Below are 20,051 nucleotides of genomic sequence, written 5' to 3'. Positions count from 1 at the left end.
GATCTATTTTTGCACAATGTTTATTTAAGGCAAAAGCTTGACCTAGAGTATATATATACATTGATGCAGTTGGGTGGACAATTCTATGAAAATAGGATGATCATTTATTTTATGCCTCTGCTTCAGTGTGGTCCATGCCAATCAAGGTTGTCCTTACACTGCTCTGGAAACTGTAGTTGATTGGGCCCATCTTGTTGTTTGCCCAGCTTCTGCACCATTTCAATTTTTGAATGAATCCTAGGCTTGGGTAGCATACTCAAGAATTGGTCATACAAGTGTTGGTGGTTTGTTGGTAATATTGTTGTTGTGAGATGCGTGTACTGTCAAGAAGTAACCCTATAGTATTGTATGGTCAGGTTGTTTAGGGTATAGTTACCTTTTAGAGGTGAGTGACGCCTGGTAAATCTCAGCAAAGCAAGATATAACAAAGACAAAATCTGCCCATTCACCAGCACTCTGTGTTCATCCTGTTAGCCATTCAGAAATCCAAAAATGTTTCTTGTCATCAATTCCATAATACTGTAATATTGTTGGTGTGTCAAATGTTTTTAGCAAAATCCAAAAAAAATACATCTCTATGCCTTTAGCTAATCCTTCAGTGAGGGTAAGTGTTGCGCGAGTGTCTTGATGTCAATCTGTTGGGTTATATTAGAGTGGTGAATAGCATATTCCATCATCAACAAACAGAAGTCAGTGAGATAATAATAATTTGTAGGAATGCAAATTGTACAATTATTGGCTTGGACCCAGTCACTAGGAGGGCTCCTTCACTGAACAATTTATTGGGTGATATGATCTGTAGTATTGGTGTGATTTTTGCAGTACATGTATGATTTAAAAATATGGGCTGGGATACTATCCAGTCTTTCCAATATACAATTATACATTTAATACCTTAAGTAGAAAAATCAATTGTTATGAATCTTTGTAAACTGAGAGGGATCATCAGTTTTTATGAGTGTTAAATAAATAAAAATGGTTTGTTGTTGCTTGCTTTGTCAGTGGGAGAAGTAAGTATACACAGGGTGCATGATTTGTCTGTAATGAATTTCACTAATAATTTCTGCTACAATACTTACTGTTTTCACATGTGTGTAGCGACTTCCACTACTTTCTTGTGACCCTCACTACTGAATGTCACTATAGGTAGTGATGGTCACTACAGAAGTAGTAGTGAGTAAGTGACTGTCACTACATTAAAAGTAATGCTGAATATTGTGGCAGAAATTCAGGTGTGGGGGAAGGGGCCTAATAGAACAGTCACATTTTGTACATAGATTGGAATCCCCACAGGAGGTCCCAACAGGGTTAGCAGCCTGCAGTGTAGACACAATACTCTGAAATAATGAATAAATAACTAAGTTGAATAAAAAAGTGGTGATAAAGCATCACCCTGGAAAACTCCAAGCTCAATGAATAGAAAATATTAGTCTCTTCCAGTTCTTTGTAGAGATAGTTCCTGGTTATACTGATAGTTTTGAATAACAGCTGGTAATGTATGAAACAACAGGAAGCATACCTGACTGAGGAGAAGGTAACTTGATATTAAGATTTGCTTGACTCTAGTGTTGTATTAGGGTGACTGCTCTGTCAGAGTATGTCACCATCAGTGTTAAATTTGTTGTCGGATGTACTATTAGGATGACTGCTCTATTAGGGTATCTTGATGTAGTTGTTTCACTGGAATTACAGGTAGTCTCGTACCCAGACCGCTTTTTTTCTTTTTGTGTGGGGGCGGAGAAATTCTCCGCCCTCACACAAAAAGAAAAAAGCGGTCTGGGCACGAGACTAAATTGCAGGCTATTAAAGCATTTGTTTAATGACAGCAAGAGATGCCCCCCTTGTCCCTGGCGCTAGGATAAGTTCAGATCTATATAATCTTGCGCCGCCCGCCCCTTCGCAATGTAGCCTGGCACCGCGCTCCCACCACACAAAAAAGGTGGGGCTATTCGCTAGACTCCCTTGATCCATAGAGAGCGAACTCTATAGCGCGCTCTCTACTATCTATGCTTGATCACTAGACCTAGTCTCGCGTGGCCAGACCGCTATTTCTCCGTCACGGCGCTTATCGATTAGAGATTATAAGCGCCTACTGCGAAATAGGTTTCGCAGTAGGCGCTTATAATCTCTAATCGATAAGCGCCGTGACGGAGAAATAGCGGTCTGGCCACGCGAGACTACACTGGACCAGCAGATGGCTGAAGGAGGTTATGACTACGATTTCTTAGAGCCCCTTCCTGATAGGATAATATGTAAGATTTGCCAACTACCGTGTTACGATGCAGAAAAGAGTAGCTGCTGTGGTCACGTGTTTTGCAAGCGGGATCTGATGAAAATGAAGAGTTCATCTCGTGGTTATGTGTGTCCAATGTGTCGTGTGAAGCCATTAGTGACATATCCTGACCGAGCAATAGATCGTGAAATCAAAGAACTAAGGATTTACTGTCCATACAGTCGAGATGGGTGTAAGTGGTCAGGCGAGCTCGTGGGTCTTGAAGATCACCTCAATAAGGGTAGAAATTGTGTGATGCGGCGATGTAACAAGTGTAAACAACGTGTTCACCACACTGCAATGACCAGCCACACTAATAAAGAGTGTCCATGTCACTGCCAGTATTGTGGCATTACAGCAGGACGGGCAATGATCCATAACCAACACAAGGAGAATTGTCAGAAGTGTCCTGTGTCATGTCCAAACAATTGTGGGCTGAACAACATTCTCCGATGCGATATGAAGAAGCACAGACAAGAGTGTCCTCTTGAAATGGTACCATGTGCTTACTGTGGGGTAGATGTGGCTCGTAAAGATGAAGAACTGCACAAGAGAGAATCTGTTGAGCACATTATGTTAATGTGTGAGAGTGTTTACTCAGACATGGCTCACAAACAAGCAGCCGATCTTAAGAAAAGCATTGATCAAATCACTGTGTATAACAGATCTTGTATGAATATGATGGAAGAAAATTCTGCTTGTATGATTAGGATGGAGGAAAATTATAGCAAAATAAATTACTATTTCTGTTACATAGGTTTGGCAGTATTATTCCTTATCTTGATAGGTGCATCCTTTTGTCAGTTGGACCATAACGTGGAAAAGACCAATTTGTCGCAGTTTGATGAGATACCACCACTAGTTGCACCAGCTGTCCTGAAGATGTTTGGGTTTGCTGAGAAGATGAGGAATAATGAACAATGGTACAGTGGCCCATTCTTTGCTTTTTGGAAAGGGTATCAAATGAGTCTAAGGGTTGATGCCTATGGCAGTGGTGATGGTAAAGGTACACATGTATCTATTTTCCTATTCCTAATGAAGGGTCCTCATGATGATGAGCTAGCTGAATCAGGTCATTGGCCATTGAGAGGAAAATTTACTATAGAATTACTCAACCAACTCGGAGACATTAATCACTCTGTCTTTTCAGTAACGTTTGACACTAATACTCCAGGAAGTTGTGCAGACAGAGTTTGTCATGATGAGAGAGCTAGTGGGTGGGGGCTACACCAGGTTATATCTCACAAAGACATCCTCCATCATGGTAAATACCTTAAGAACAACATCCTATACTTTAGGATATCGTATGAAGCATAAAATAGTAATATACAGTAGTTGGTTGTGATGAGTAGATGTCTTATTGTTAGTGCATGCTATGCAATATCTCATATAATATGATATGCATAAGATAATTAGAAATTTTGATACAGTCTTGATAATTATTACGTATCCATGTGTGTGGAGTAATTGTGTAGGCAGCTATAAACATTTGTTAACTATTGTATATCAAGACACACGGTAGTGTGTCGTGCGGCCCAAGAAGCCGGCGCGTAACACCCATGAGTATATTGACAGGAAGGAAGAAAACGCAATTTTCGCACCTCCGTAGCTCTGTGCTGCCTTGATGAAACAAGACGATTTTTGCTGTGGACACTCCCTCCACCTTCAGCACTCCACATTCCAAATTTGAGCGAAATCGCTTCCAGCGTTCCCGAGATATGCGACTTCAAAAATTGGCTTAGTTTCTTCCTCTTTTCGCACACTTACAAAAACTGCTATAAAACGCGAACGCCATATCCGATTGCCTTGAAATTTGGCACACTGAAGCGGGGTATAAAGGCGCATCTCTGTACCAACTTTGGCTAGGATACAATAAACAGGAAAAGAGTTATGATCGATTATTCACGAAAAATAACACCAATATGTTGTCACGCCTACAGGGTAAACTGCGTACGGGAAGAAGCTGAAAATCGGTGGGTGAATAGGTTAACTATTAAACCTCAAACCTTTTGTGGTTTGAAAGAAATCGAGCTAAAAACCAGGAAGATACAATGAAAAAACCAACAGTGTGTAACAATTACACAATCGAGATTAGCTAATAAAAAACGATTACTTGCCATGCCTACCAGATAAACCACTTGGGGTAATGCTTTGAAAATCGCTGTATAGATGGAGTAATCATCTTAGAAAAGCTCTTCAATGGTGTAGAAGAATCAGACTTAAAGTAGGCATTCCAGCCCGATTTTTAAATTTTGGAAAAATGGGATTTTTATATGCTCAATAGATAGAGTATTGATTGCTGATCTCAGAAATATATAGTTTGTTGGGTTGGAATTAGCTACTTTGGCATGCACAGTACTTAAAAACTGAAAAAAAGGTACATTTTTTCTCCTGGGCTCCCCATACATTTAAAAGGGAAAAATGGCACAATTGAATCAGGAAGCCATCTAGCAATCTGGACTATCTTGAAACTGCAGTTGCTTCTAGCTGCAAGTTTGTACATGTAATGAAAGTAACTTCAGATCGTATCGGATCTCAGTGATCTTTGTATGCTTTGTGGTGAACAAATATGTCTCACCCACTGCACACTTCTCAATACAATGGTGTATACCCATAGCAAGTGGCTATCTCAAGTAAGTAAAACAGGGGCGTAGCCAGGGGGGGGGGGGGGGGGGGGTGTTCAAAGGGTTCGGACGAACCCCCTTTTCAGAGTTAAGTTTTTTAAATCGTGATACTGGTTAACTAGAACTGAATTAACTTACACAAATCCACTGAAATGGGTAGCTACAGGTCTTCAGGCAGAGGAATTCAAGTACCTCTACTCGCTATTGCGAATGAATTTATAAGAATACACATGTTTACACGTGTACACGTGTTTACATGTGCACACCTACGAAATAAATGAAGCGTAAAAGTGCTACCTCAGGTGGCATTCTAAAGTTTTTTTCGAAAAGAATCCATGCAGAAATCTAGAAGGCCAGATTCTAGTAAGTTGTAGCACATAGGCATATTTCTGTGCAAGAATTTTGTGGCTAATTGCAGATACAGCTGCACGTGGTTAGGCCAGCTAGTTGTGTTTGCATTATCACCTTCAGAATTATTATTGATCCATGTTTTAGGCTTGTCTTCCGAATCACGTGTGTCCTCATCTGATGTTCCACCAAATGTAAATGCTGAACAGCTTCCACCAGAGATTCAAGTTGGATCAACTTTAATACCAAACAATAACGAGGTAGATCACGTTTCTGACGGCAAATCTGATAAAGAAGAGCCACAATGCCAGCTGAATTTGCAGACAAGTCCTGATGGTAAGGTACCAGTAGTACATGGTACAGCTACTGAGATTGCTGCAAGTCATGTGAGCGGTGAATCTCAATGTTATTCTTTTGTGCGCAGTTCAGCAATAGAATCAGTAGATCATGAAATACCTCAAACTAATGCTGAGGTGCTTACTAGTAGTGTGTCACTATACTTATTTTCTAACCCTGCTGTTAAGGGTTCAGTAGATTTCACAACGTCTGTCACTACTGAGAATGCTGCAAGCACTTTGTGTAGTAAGTCATATTACTTGTTCAGTGATCCCATTGAACTGTGTTCAGTGCCTGGTGATACTGAGGTGCTTACTAGTAGTGTGACTGACGAGTCACAACAGTTAACATCTGAATTTGTTGCTTGTGATTCACAATTGCATATGGTTGAAGATATAGCCCTATCCTCTTCTGAGGAAGCTATATGTAGTATGGCTGGTGAGTCACACAACTTGTCTAGTGAATCTGTTGTACAAAGTTCAGCAGGTAGTATAACCCCCATCACTACTGAAGTAGCTGCAAGTAGTGTGACTAACACCACTAAATCTGGCTGTAATGATATTGGTACTTTGCTGCTTCCATCCAAGTCAATTGATGAAATAACCTCTATAATGCGCAACCTGTCCAATTCGGAAAAATATTCTCTCTTATTCAATCACATTGAGCCTCCACATGTTCTCCCATGTACCTATGCATTTGGTTGTAGCCGCAAATTTAATGTTGAATGGCTTAAAAAGTATGCATGGTTAAGGTACAGCCCGAAACTAGATGGAGTCTTTTGTGGTCCATGTTCTGTTCTTTTAACTGACAATAGAGCAAGCAAAGGTTTGTTTGTTAATAGACCTTTTTCACAATGGGTTAAAATTAGTGATTCTCTTAAGAAGCATGCAAAGCTTGTTTACCACCGCCAAGCAGTTCAGTCTGCAGATATATTAAAGGAAACTATTGACAACCCCAACTCTCGTCTTGATGTAATGTCTAGTAGCATTTTGCAGTCAAATATTACAGAAAACAAGCATATTTTTAAGCAGATTGTTCGTGCCATAGAATATTTGGCAAAACAAGGATTGGCATTTCGAGGTCACAGAGAACGTACTGAGAGCACAAGTAATCCTGGTAATTTCTTGTCATTGCTAAGGGTATTTTCTGAGGATGATGATGTTTTACGAACTCACTTACAAAAGCCTAAAGTTAAGAATGCAACTTACTTGTCACCGTCATCTCAAAATGATATAATAGAAGTAATTGGATTTGATTACATCCGGGCCAATATCATTGCAGACATTAAGCAAGCACCATACTTTTCAGTTATTGCTGATGAAGTGTCATCACATAACAGTGAATATTTGTCATTGTGTTTGCGATACATTGATGCTGATTGTGAAATCCAGGAGAAATTTGTAGCTTTTGTAAAGCTTCCTAGGATAAGAGCCTCTGACATTTCAAAGGCCATTTTGGACATGTTGGGGAAACTGGAACTGTCAGTTTCAGATTTAAGGGGGCAGTGTTATGATGGAGCCTCAAATATGCGTGGACAAAAATCTGGAGTGCAGAAGCAAATACGAGATTTGCAGCCGAAAGCTCTGTACACACATTGCGCAGGACATTCCCTCAACTTGGTAATAGTGAGTTCTTGTACCATTCCATCAGTGCGAAATTGCATCAGCCAGATTAAAAGTCTTACTATATGGATCAAATCCTCACCAAAACGGGAAGGATTTTTAAAATCCATAGTACAAAAGGGTATCCAACAGGGAGTAATTTCAAATCGCAGTCCAATTTTGAATGTTTGCATAACCCGCTGGGTTGAAAACATAAATGGATGGGAAAGATTTTGTCAGACCTTTCCATTTCTTGTTGAAATGCTTGAATGCATTATTTATGGAACAGCAGACAGCGATTTTGAGACATACAATGATGGTTGGACAGGTGAAGATAAGACAGCCGCATTGGCCCAGTTAAAGGCATTGGAAAGTTTTGAGTTTATTTATGTACTTGTAGCATTGCAACGCTCATTGATGTACATAAAGGAAGCTGTCATTAAGCTACAAGGCGAGCAACAAGACTTAGCTTCAGGAATAGCTCAAATTGAAAAGTGTGGCAAGGATTTGAAAAGTTTGCGGACTAATGCTAATGATTTTTCAAGTCGAATTTTTTACCATGCTTCTGCAATAGCTAAAAAATGTAACATAGCTATATCCAGTCCACGAATTAGCAGACACCAGCAGCATCGTGCTAACCAGCCAACAGAGTCAGTAGAAGAGTACTTCAAAGTTTCTGTAGTAATCCCTTTTCTGGATCATTTGTCAAGTGAATTGTCATGTAGATTTGATGCTCACATTAAGCAAGTAGCACTGGTACAACATTTAATTCCACGCAAAATCACACAAAGCTCTTCATATGCTGATATAGATCAAGTAGTGCAATATTACAAGGATGACCTCCCTAATAGATGCATTGTTGATGAAGAATTTGATAGGTGGAAACACAAGTGGGTATCAATACCTGTTAGTAAGAGACCGGAGACTTTAAATGAATGTCTAAAAGAAAGCTGTCTTAAAAGTCTTCCTAATCTCTTTGTTCTTTTACAAATCTTTGCTACCATACCAATGACCTCCTGTTCTTGTGAACGTTCTGCATCTGGCATAAGAAGATTAAACAACTACCTGAGAGCTACACAAGGTGAAGAAAGACTCGGCGCTTTGGCTGTAATACATAGTAACTATGGTACCCCTTTAGATAGGGACCATATTTTAAGACTGTTCATGACAAAACATTCAAGAAGAATGGAATGTGGGACACTTCTTTAGTAACTAAGTGTGTATTGTGTAGCTAACTATGACTATATTTATGATCATAATTGTAATTTTTAATTGACTAACAGCATTGCTTTTGATGTATATATTTTTATTGAAATCACCAAAAAAGTTAAAAACCGGATGATTATAATATGTATGCGTTGTCAGCGGCTGGGGGCTGTGGCCCCAGACCCCCGCTGTGGAGATTCTATACTTAGGGCAGAAGCCCCCTTTTGGAAATCCTGCCTACGCCCCTGTAAAAACATCAAGTTAACAACTTATAAAGGTAAACAACTAAAGTGGAGGTACCACAATGATGCAACAATACCTAAGGTGGAGTTGTGATTTCAATTATGGCATTGTTATGCCGACTTTGAAGTGGTTTATACTTTTGAGCTGATGACACAGCCATCAGAAAATTGCTCTGGAGCTGAAAATCGCTAAGCCGAGCGAAGTAACTACGCACTTTAAAGTAAGTACCAGTGACTACCTTCCACCCAACAGTACGTTTTTAGAAGTTTTAAAGTATTCTACATACATTGCATGGCTTGAAAAGATTACAAAACAACACAAAACTTACTTATATGTAATGCGCACTATAAAACTAAGATTTTCATGATGATCAGCGTGTGGACAAACCCCACAGCGATTTTCATCCTCATTGGAGCTCGGACGACGGAGCAATCCCAAGTTAAACACGAGTTGTCATTTTGAGCCAGGGTTCTATTGGGGAATATACGGAGAATTCTTTTATTAAAAAATCTTGGATACTGGAATGCCTACTTAAAGCCACGGAGTTATAACACGAAATCCAACTTGGTGCAGAAAGTGCGAGATCGAGATACTCTAATAGAGCAGTCATCCTAATAGAGCAGTCATCCTAATAGAGCAGTCATCCTAATAGAGCAGTCACCCTGAAGAGAATTCAAGAGATCAGCTAGAAACAGGTAACCTGTATAGAGATCAGCTACAAACAATTCACCGTGTAGAGTGATCAGCTACAAACAATTCACCCTGTAGAGAGATCAGCTAGAAGAAGTTACCTTGTAGGGAGTTCATACAACTATGGAAAGAGATAGTTCAGCTAGAAGAAATCACCTTGTAGAGTTCAGCTACAAAGAAACTACCATGTAGAGAGTTCAACTACAAACAAATCGCCCTGTAGAGAGATCAATAGAAGAAGTTACCTTGTAGATAGTTCAGCTACAAAGAAACCATCATGTAGAGAAATCAGCTGCAAAAAAAATCACCTGTAGAGAGTTCAATTACAAACAAATCTCCCTGTAGAGAGATCAGCTAGAAGAAATTATCTTGTAGAGAGTTCATCTATAAACAAATCACCCTGTAGAAAGATCAGCTAGAAGAAGTTACCTTGTGGAGAGTTCAGCTACAAAGAAACCATCATGTAGAGAGTTCAGCTGCAAACAAATCATCTGTAGAGAGTTCAGCTACAAACAAATCACCCTGTAGAAAGATCAGCTAGAAGAAGTCACCTTGTAGAGAGTTCAGCTAATAAGAACCATCATGTAGAGAGTTCAGCTGCAAAGAAATGACCTGTAGAGAGTTCAGCTACAAACAAATCTCCCTGTAGAGAGATCAGCTAGAAGAAGTTTCCTTGTAGAGAGTTCAGCTACAAACAAATCATCCTGTAGAAAGATCAGCTAGAAGAAGTTACTTTGTGGAGAGTTCAGCTACAAAGAAACCATCATGTAGAGAGTTCAGCTACAAACAAATCACCTGTAAAGAGTTAAGCTACAAACAAATCTCCCTGTAGAGAGATCAGCTAGAAGAAGTTTCCTTGTAGAGAGTTCAGCTACAAACAAATCACCCTCTAGAAAGATCAGCTAGAAGAAGTCACCTTGTAGAGAGTTCAGTTACAAAGAAACCACCACGTAGAGAGTTCAGCTACAAACTAGTGACCTTGTAGAGACATCAGTTACCTTGTAGAGAGTTAAGCTACAAAGAAACCATCATGTAGAGAGTTCAGCTGCAAACAAATCACCTGTAGAGAGTTCAGCTACAAACAAATCACCCTGTAGAAAGATCAGCTTGAAGAAGTCACCTTGTAGAGAGTTCAGCTACAAAGAACCATCATGTAGAGAGTTCAGCTGCAAAGAAATCACCTGTAGAGAGTTCAGCTACGAACAAATCTCCCTGTAGAGAGATTAGCTAGAAGAAGTTTCCTTGTGGAGAGTTCAGCTACAAAGAAACCATCATGTAGAGAGTTCAGCTGCAAACAAATCACCTGTAGAGAGTTCAGCTACAAACAAATCTCCCTGTAGAGAGATCAGCTAGAAGAAATTGCCTTGTAGAGAGTTCAGTTACAAAGAAACCATCATGTAGAGAGTTCAGCTGCAAACAAATCACCTGTAGAGAGTTCAGCTACAAACAAATCTCCCTGTAGAGAGATCAGCTAGAAGAAATTACCTTGTAGAGAGTTCAGTTACAAAGAAACCATCATGTAGAGAGTTCAGCTGCAAACAAATCACCTGTAGAGAGTTCAGCTACAAACAAATCTCCCTGTAGAGAGATCAGCTAGAAGAAATTACCTTGTAGAGAGTTCAGTTACAAAGAAACCATCATGTAGAGAGTTCAGCTACAAACAAATCTCCCTGTAGAAAGATCAGCTAGAAGAAGTCACCTTGTAGAGAGTTCAGCTACAAAGAAAGCATCATGTAGAGAGTTCAGCTACAAAGAAACCATCATGTAGAGAGTTCAGCTGCAAACAAATCACCCTGTAGAAAGATCAGCTAGAAGAAGTCACCTTGTAGAGAGTTAAGCTACAAATAACCATAATGTAGAGAGATCAGCTGCAAAGAAATCACCTGTAGAGAGTTCAGCTACAAACAAATCTCCCTGTAGAGAGATCAGCTAGAAGAAGTTTCCTTGTAGAGAGTTCAGCTACAAACAAATCTCCCTGTAGAGAGATCAGCTAGAAGAAATTACCTTGTAGAGAGTTCAGTTACAAAGAAACCATCATGTAAAGAATTCAGCTGCAAACAAATCACCTGTAGAGAGTTCAGCTACAAACAAATCTCCCTGTAGAGAGATCAGCTAGAATAAGTTTCCTTGTAGAGAGTTCAGCTATAAACAAATCACTCTGTAGAGAGATCAGCTAGAAGAAGTTACCTTGTGGAGAGTTCAGCTATAAAGAAACCATCATGTAGAGAGTTCAGCTGCAAACAAATCACCTGTAGAGAGTTCAGTTACAAACAAATCTCCCTGTAGAGAGATCAGCTAGAAGAAATTACCTTGTAGAGAGTTCAGTTACAAAGAAACCACCATGTAGAGAGTTCAGCTGCAAAGAAATCACCCTGTAGAAAATTCAGCCACAAACAAATTGCCCTGTAGAAAGATCAGTTAGAAGAAGTTACCTTGTAGAGAGTTCAGATACAAAGAAACCATTCTGTAAAGAGCTCAGCTGCAAACAAATCACCTGCACAGAATTCAGCTACAAACAAATCACCCTGTAGAGAGATCAGCTAAAAGAAGTTACCTTGTAGATAGTTCAGCTACAAACAAATCACCCTGTAGATAGATCAGCTAGAAGAAGTTACCTTGTAGATTATTCAGCTACAAACATTCACCCTGTAGAGAGAGCAGCAAGAAGAAGTCACCTTGTAGAGTATTCAGTTACAAAGAAACCACCATGGAGAGTTCTATGATAAATATATGTATTATATATATAATTTGTACATTTACTGATAAAATCAGAAATATTTAAAGTACATCTGCTTCACCTTTTCTTCTTCCTGTAGTAAAGAAAAAAAGACAGGTTAAAAAAAGTCCCAAAGCTGGCCATAGGCCGGCTTTGGGGTATACAAATACAAAAAGAAATGAAATCTAATCCAAAACAGCCAAGCTGTAAAAAAACAGCGCAGCCCTCAAAAAGGCTATGGTGAAAAAAGATGTGAAATCCAAGGTGGCGGCCAAGAAATGGCTGTGATGGTAGGTTAATGGTAAAAATTTTAATAACGGCAATTTAGGTGAATTTTTTTGCCAAGACCAAGTGGCACAAAAATTCACTTGAATTGTCATTATTAAAATTTTTACCATTAACCTACCATCACAGCCATTTCTTGGCCGCCACCTTGGATTTCACATCTTTTTTCACCATAGCCTTTTTGAGGGCCGCACTGTTTTTTTACAGCTTGGCTGTTTTGGATTAGATAAAGTAATAACAAGAGTACATGTAACATGATCATGTACTTTGGTCTAATAACAAATCAAGCTTCAAATAAGAATGTAGTTTCCAGTCTGAGCATTTTGAAAATGAGGTGAGGGAGGAAGCCTTCATTATCTTATTCATTATTGCATCAGTGATTTTATGCAAAACTAGCCATGAAATGATTAATATAATGCACAAATGAAGTCACAACAGTACTGTTTTCAAACACTACATCTCACAAGTCCTTTAGTTGCATTGAGCTCTATACTGGACCAGAGCAGTGGTGATGACTTGATCCACACAGCCTGGGACCTACATGTGCGTGTGTAAACATCATGACTTGTGTTTACATTAAGGGTTAATTCATTGATAGTCACTATCCCACTAGGGACAAAATCTTGGGAGTTTTAGAAGTACAAAGGAGTATTTAGAGTACTGAAAGATCATACAGGTAAAAAAAAAAAATCATATAGGTATGATACCACATTGAGAAATCTAAAATAAACAATTTTTAAAATGCCGTACAACATGCCTAAATGTAGACATCCATAACTTTAGAAATCCAACTAACAGTTTTTTAAAGTCTACTCATATACTTTGCAATATCATCATGATTGTATACTCACGAATCCTTGAATGTTCTCTTTGAATAAAGCCATGCAAAAACAAAGATTTCTATATAAATCTTGTTAGAAACATTTGAAAAGTCTGGTAAACAGTAGCTATAGCATAACTAATTATCATACATTCATAGGCTGCAATATTTAGTCAGTGTGCTGATGTATTGTCACTATTGCATTAAAGTGGTCAAATTATATTGAGGTTCATGACAATTTGCATTATACATTACATTAGAGCATTGCATTGGATACAATGACATCCACTAGTGATGAAATAAGTAGATTTACAACCCTTATGTATTGTATATAGCACATACTGTAGTATAGACACTGTATATTGACCGTATAAAAGTATATTTTCAGCAATATGCAATGTTTAATGCATGACACATGATGAAGCATCATTGATTTGCCAAAGTTTCCTACTACACGGTATACCAGCTACGGTACATTTGTGACAATTATAAGTCTTAACATCAAGGTTTAATAATTGTATCCAGGGCGTATTTAGGGGGGTTTTCCTGGAGGTCCGGAAACTCCCTCTGAAACCTTTTAACTTATAGGCTTGCAGTAGAAACACTGGACTATCTTAGTTTGGCAGTACAAATATACAGAATAATGGGAAATGGGCAAGGCGGTATAGCTACAGTGTGTAATAAGAAACCTATATTGATTCCTCAAAAACTGAGTAAGGGAGAACAATTGAAAGATTGAGATACTCTAATAGAACAGTCAGATGTATTCTAATATATAGAACATGCAGTCAAAACTACTCTAATAGAACATTCATAACGGAATACTAGTAACCAAGCATATATTATTATACTATCCCTGAAATCATGAATGTAGTAAATGTTGAAGCAGTTAATTAAATGTTCAAAATCTGTCAGTGGTTGAGGGCTGCACCCCCAGCACTTATAACTCACTACCAAATCTGGAAATCACCTTTGAAAAATCCTGGATACACCCTGAAATCACAGCCTCTAAGCAAAAATATAATTTTAATGTGTTACTAGCTATGCAGTATGTGTTTACAACTTGTAGTTTTCTGCATGAAAACCAGCAAATTACGTCAAAGGATTGACTTACGTGATTTCAACTGTGACTTGTGGTGATCTAGAAAGGTTGAGGCATTCTATCTATCAGAACAGTCTCACTATACATGACCGTATTAATTTGTGATAAGGGTTATCCCATTTTATCAACTTTGAAGACTCATAGCAATGGCTACTCCCTAGCAACTGTACATCATGTAAAATTAATTGGTAGGTTGAAAGTACTATAATAATTATCATTATTGATGCAAAGTATTTTTGACAAAATTAATTTATATCAGTGTTACTTGTTCCAGATTAACAGTCCATAAAATCACTCCTTTTGTAGTTTGGTCCACTCTTCACTTCTCTTCCACAAGTTCTCAGTTGCTTCTTCATCTAAGGTAGCCTTGCTAGTAGCTTTGATTTTGCAGTCAGAGAAATATTTACCTGATAAAAGTAACAGTATAGTACAGTACATTGTTATGTATCACACAACTGATTTGGTTTTAACACTCCTCCTCCCCCCCAACCATACATTAATACGATTGTGCTTTTGGTAATATCAAGAAAACAATTGTTGTAATGTTGGTAATGTAACAATTGTTGTTTTGGTAATGCTGTGCCTCTCTTTAATTTTCCTTCATGCCAGCTTGGCAGCATCAGTTAGACATAATCAAGCTCAAAAATGTCTTCAGAGTGACCCCAAACACTTCCAACAAGTTTCTATGAAATTTTATGTAACTGAATATTCCAACTGACTCACAGACCGACTAATTGATGTCTTCAGCCAAGCATAACTCAAGGCTACAGCCTTGATTTCTTCACTGTATGATGTGCACGCTTCAACCCAGATACACCTTTCGACAACCACAGCAGCTACATCATGGACTTACGTAATTGCTGGGGTGCTTCTTGTACTGTTCTTTGTTGTTAACGCTGTAAAACAGGTGGAACATAGCTGAAAATGAAGTGGAATGATCTCTATGATTTTCGGTAATTGATAGTTGGGCACACGTTCAGTCGCACAAATTAATTTTTAAGTGTATCTGTCACCATTTTACTTTGTTGTGGTGTGCACTGGCTCACTGGTAATGATTTATGTTATGTAAACAAACAAGTGCGTGGAAAAAATTGAAGTTTTACATTATAGTAGGGATAATAGCAATAAAACATAGAAGGTCATCTATATACACCAGCAGCTATACTAGTGGAAATCTATAATCTCTACTTTAGTTATAGCTGTATTATAGACAGGCTGTATATTTGACTGGATCTGAAAGAACCCCACATGTTTGTGCATTTTTCGAATTCCATCTTGAGATAGCCAGTGGGATGGTCAACTAAAGTTTCAGCCCTAGAAACTGAGAATCTTAGAAGCTACAGCACTACAAAGTGATAACAATAAAAAGATCAATTTGTAGTGGTAATGAGGAAAATAAACTACAAGTGCATATAATGGAATGGTCATGCAGCCTGATACGGAGATGTAACTTACAGTATCAAAAATGGGTGAATCTATTGCTGAGTCTCACACGTCTTTCCTATGACCAGGACGAAGGAAAAACTGGTAAAAAGAAGAAAAATGAACCACACATCTAATGTGAGGTGAAGTAATTCTCATATCTTGCATCTCCTAGGAAGAAACGAAGTTGTTTGAACTCCATTTGTTTTGGGAAATATTATGACACCAAAGTTTTTGTCATTAGCACCTTCCTTCATTATGAAACACATGATCAAAAAATTGTGAATTATTTTGTTAATTTGTAAGTATTCCATCCATTAATAATATTGTCTAATTATATATGTGACCGGATTTGTGAAAAGGGGTCTTCCACACACATCCAATTCTATGAACTTGGAAGATCATAACTTAGTGTTCAAGGAACATATAAGCCTGAAATTTCCTCCATCCATTAAACTAAGCTGGTACTCACTGCTGACCAAATTTCAAGTCATTAGCCTATTCCAATCTGAAATTACAGATTGTCAAAGTTGGTAAGTTGGATGTGTGTGGAAGACCCCTTTTCGCAAATCCGGTCACATATAATGAATTCTGCTGAAAATCAGGCTTGTGTGAACATGTGAAATTCTTGCAGATCCAGTCACATATGATTCAGTTAGGAATTAAATGTCTACTAGCAGGTGTATATAGATGATCTCCCTTTTTGATTTCTATTATCCCTACTTAAGTCTAAAAAAAGTTTGCATGGCAGTAATGAGTGATTAGTAAACTGCCTAACACTGGTCACATTTAAGTGTACAATTAATAGTTGTAACATAGGCATGAGGGCTTTGCCTGATATGTATGCCCGAGGGTAGAGGGTATACTTATCAGGCAAAACTCAATCGAATGCCCTGTGTTACAGCTAACATGTAACACTTACCAGGCTGATAGCCTGTACAGGGTGATCAATCACCCAAGTTAGTTCAAGTGCAACCACTGGATGTATTATATATGCATACCTAAAATTTTTGATTATGGGTCAGCAGCTAGTATGTTCTGGTTACGATGAATGAATTTTGGTTACGCGAGTTAAATGTTTTAATCAGTGCTATTGAATCATTTATGGAAAAGTACGGAGTTCACTAAACGCTTAGTTAGATAGGTTAGCTTGCTTGTAGAGTGGTTACTCCGTGCAGAGTGGTAGCTTTGTGATGGGGGTGTGTCCGTATTTGAAAATGTGCGGAAACAATCGGTGAATAAGCTATAGCACTAGCCCAACGTTTTAAACTCGTAGGATGGCGAGGGTAACAAAACGCTCTCCATCTGAGTGGTTTTCATGGCGAAATCCAAGTTGCGCACCCTAATCATGTGTGTATTAATCGATCCCCACAATCGATTTCGACCTCAAAGTGCCTAGTTGTAGCCCGGCTAGCTGGGCTACATACGAAATGTAGCCCGGGCGGCTCCTTTGATCTGAGGTGTGAATGTGTTACATTGATAATACAAACAAGATAAGATAAAACCATCAATAACACCACCTCACCACTAACTCCCTTGACATCTTCAGACACAGCAACACATGATGGATGGTAGTTTGTGCTCCTTGTTTGGAATTCTTTGCCACCAACCAACCAATTACACGAAACAAAGCCTACAAAACAACAAGAACACACTCATCTAAAGTGTAAAACATCCAAGTTAACATTTTATTCGAATCCCTCTGATAGAGGTCACAATTAACATTGTTTGCAACACTATTTCCTTAGATCTAAAACATGTCTCACAATTGTTTCATTGTCACTAAAGCTTGCTTGCAAATTAGTCACTAAGTGCAAAAGCTACAGGGTACTGATAAGTCTTAGCCATATGAGAATAGCTGAGATGGGTTCACATTGCTTGCTTGAATGTACCACACCTTCACCTTAGTTATAAAGGATAAAGGCTCCCTAATAAGGGATAAATGCTATAAACACGTAGACCAAACATTACAACCAATAATCCTGGAACCGCCTCTTTTAAAAGCACTTGCAAGTCATGCTTTTAAAAACATTTGTACCAAAACAACCATTTTCACTTTCAACCCATGTAGGTCATAGTACTCTCAATCATACAATCCCAGTGCAGTACTATAGACGGGTTGCCTTTTTAAGGCATGGTCATTTTACCGTAAATTTTCCACATACTTTCCAAGTTCGCTAAGTCAAAAATGTATTACGGCTAATGAAGAAAATGAACGTTTCGGTTAACTTTAGCAAGCAGGAGTTAGCCAGCCTTCAGAACGGAAAGTATGTTATAGAGAAAGGTTCGAGCTATAACATATCCAGCGTGTAAGGTGAAGGCTGAACGAGAAGACGATTTTCTCTCAGTCTCGGGTTTTTGGAAAGCGATAAAACTCGCTGAAAACATTCTTTGTAAGACTTTGCTACTACTTAGAATGATAGACTGAATAATTTTAACTCACCTTGTACCTTTGAAGAATTAAAAATGTTTGTCAAACTATTTTTAAAAATGGGTTTTTTGTTGACTTCTTGACCAACATTGTAATCATGCGTAAAACGGAAAGTCGCGTTTGCTCGTGTTACACAAGGGACACGCCATAAATAGGCAACCCGTCTATATACAAGCTGGCTAAAAAAAACTTATGCATTTCACTGTCTGCATGCTCTCTGAAACTCGATGTTTTTCCATTAGAGGAACCTTATGTACGCCAAACGAAACTTTCTTATTGAATCATTTGAATTTACAACAAATCTTGCATCTGAGTAGAGAAACACTATCACCATCCATTTCAAAATCAAACCACGTCATAGTGCTGTGACTTGTCATGTCTCACATCCACTTCTGAACAGTTTTCTTTAAAACTGAAAGCTTCTTACTAGCAGGTGCTGTTAACAACAGCTTGAACCTAGGCTTGAACTAATTGCTGCCATGTCATGTCTTCTATGCATAGAAAATTAAAAACCAGTCAAACCTGTTTGTTCACTTAGTGGCTCAAAACTTTTTAACCGCTCAAGGTAATGCACTGTGACAAGCCATTATGGAAGTGGCTATGAATGATGCTCCATGCAGGGGAAGCCGAATGGTGTAAATAAAGTGAATACTGTATTGGTCATGTGCATACAAATTGTGTGCACTACAAACCACAATTTTATGGTCCGGATTTTTTAAACCAGAGATTCTAACTCAGAAATTCTACAAATTATCCAGAAATTTGCCGATTGAGAGACATTATTTTGAGCACTGCACTAATGTACTAATTCATCCATGATTTGTGGGGGCAACAGCAACACTAAGTTACAATTACTGGGTCCTGTGAGCACAGCCCCCAGCTGCCAAGAGACTTATAAATTAACATACCAAGAGTGGTAAAGAGTTGTAACGTCCCAGCTCAGTAGCGACTACACCAGGATGAAGAGATCGAGTTTGTAGTGACATTGGTCCCTTCTAGCCTCTTAGCTAATGCCTTAGTGAACAACACGTTAGCTAGTTTGCTCTTGTAGTAGGCAGCAGATGGACTGTACTTGTCTTCAGAGTTGATGGTGTCTAAATCTAAGCATTTGGTAAGTGTGTGTCCAAGTGAGGAGACATTGATAATTCTTCCTTCAGGTGCTTGTTTGATCCTGCCCAGTAGGAGTTTGGTGAGTAAGAAGTGACCAAGATGGTTCACACCAAACTGCATTTCAAATCCATCTTCAGTCTTAGTGTATGGCGAGGTGTATGGACACCTCATTACTCCAGCATTGTTGATCAGGATGTCCACACGTGACTCTTCTATTACTTCTTTTGCAAATTTCCTGATGGAGGTGAATGATGATAAGTAAAGCTGACGGAAATGAACGTCGTTGTTTCCGCTCTCTCTTCGCACGTCCACTTCAACCTTCTTCCCCTTCTCCTGGCTCCTACACGCAAGAATCACCCTCGCGTTCCTCTTGGCCAGGGAAATAGCAGTCTCCTTTCCTATTCCAGTGTTTGCTCCAGTGATGATGACCGTCTTTTCATCTAGTTTAGCTTCTGAACGACACACTCCACCTGCAAAGTACTTGCGAATCATCCATAACCCTGAGACTATGACCACTATTCCAACTATATAGGACAACATCTCGAACTTGAGTTTATAGTTTATATCACAAGGGGTAGTCACTTCCATACCGCCAGTTGCTGCGCTCGCGACCGGGATCAAAAAGTTTTATCGCCAAAATATTGCCTTGATTTTTTTTTTTTTCATTCATTAATGAACACGTTTTAGGCCCCTATTTGGTGATTATTAGTTTCTCATCCACCGCCCGCATCCTTCTTAAGGTTACGGGATACTGTAAACCCCACATGTACACTACCGATCATTTTTCATGATTAGGGGTTTGATTTTTCTTAATGCATTGTTATCAAATATTTATGCATTCTTAA

General features: G+C 38.7%; 1 pseudogene; it reads right to left on the bottom strand.

Annotated features, from left to right (window-relative positions):
• Window positions 1-14,405: 14,405 nt before the first annotated feature.
• LOC136241440 (retinol dehydrogenase 12-like) lies at window positions 14,406-19,835 on the bottom strand (annotated as a pseudogene).
• Window positions 19,836-20,051: the final 216 nt, after the last annotated feature.

The sequence above is a fragment of the Dysidea avara genome, chromosome 12, assembly GCF_963678975.1.
Source record: "Dysidea avara chromosome 12, odDysAvar1.4, whole genome shotgun sequence".
Taxonomy (NCBI): Eukaryota; Metazoa; Porifera; class Demospongiae; order Dictyoceratida; family Dysideidae; genus Dysidea; species Dysidea avara.
Note: the sequence above shows the minus strand (reverse complement) of the source record. Positions and strands in the feature narration are given on the sequence as shown.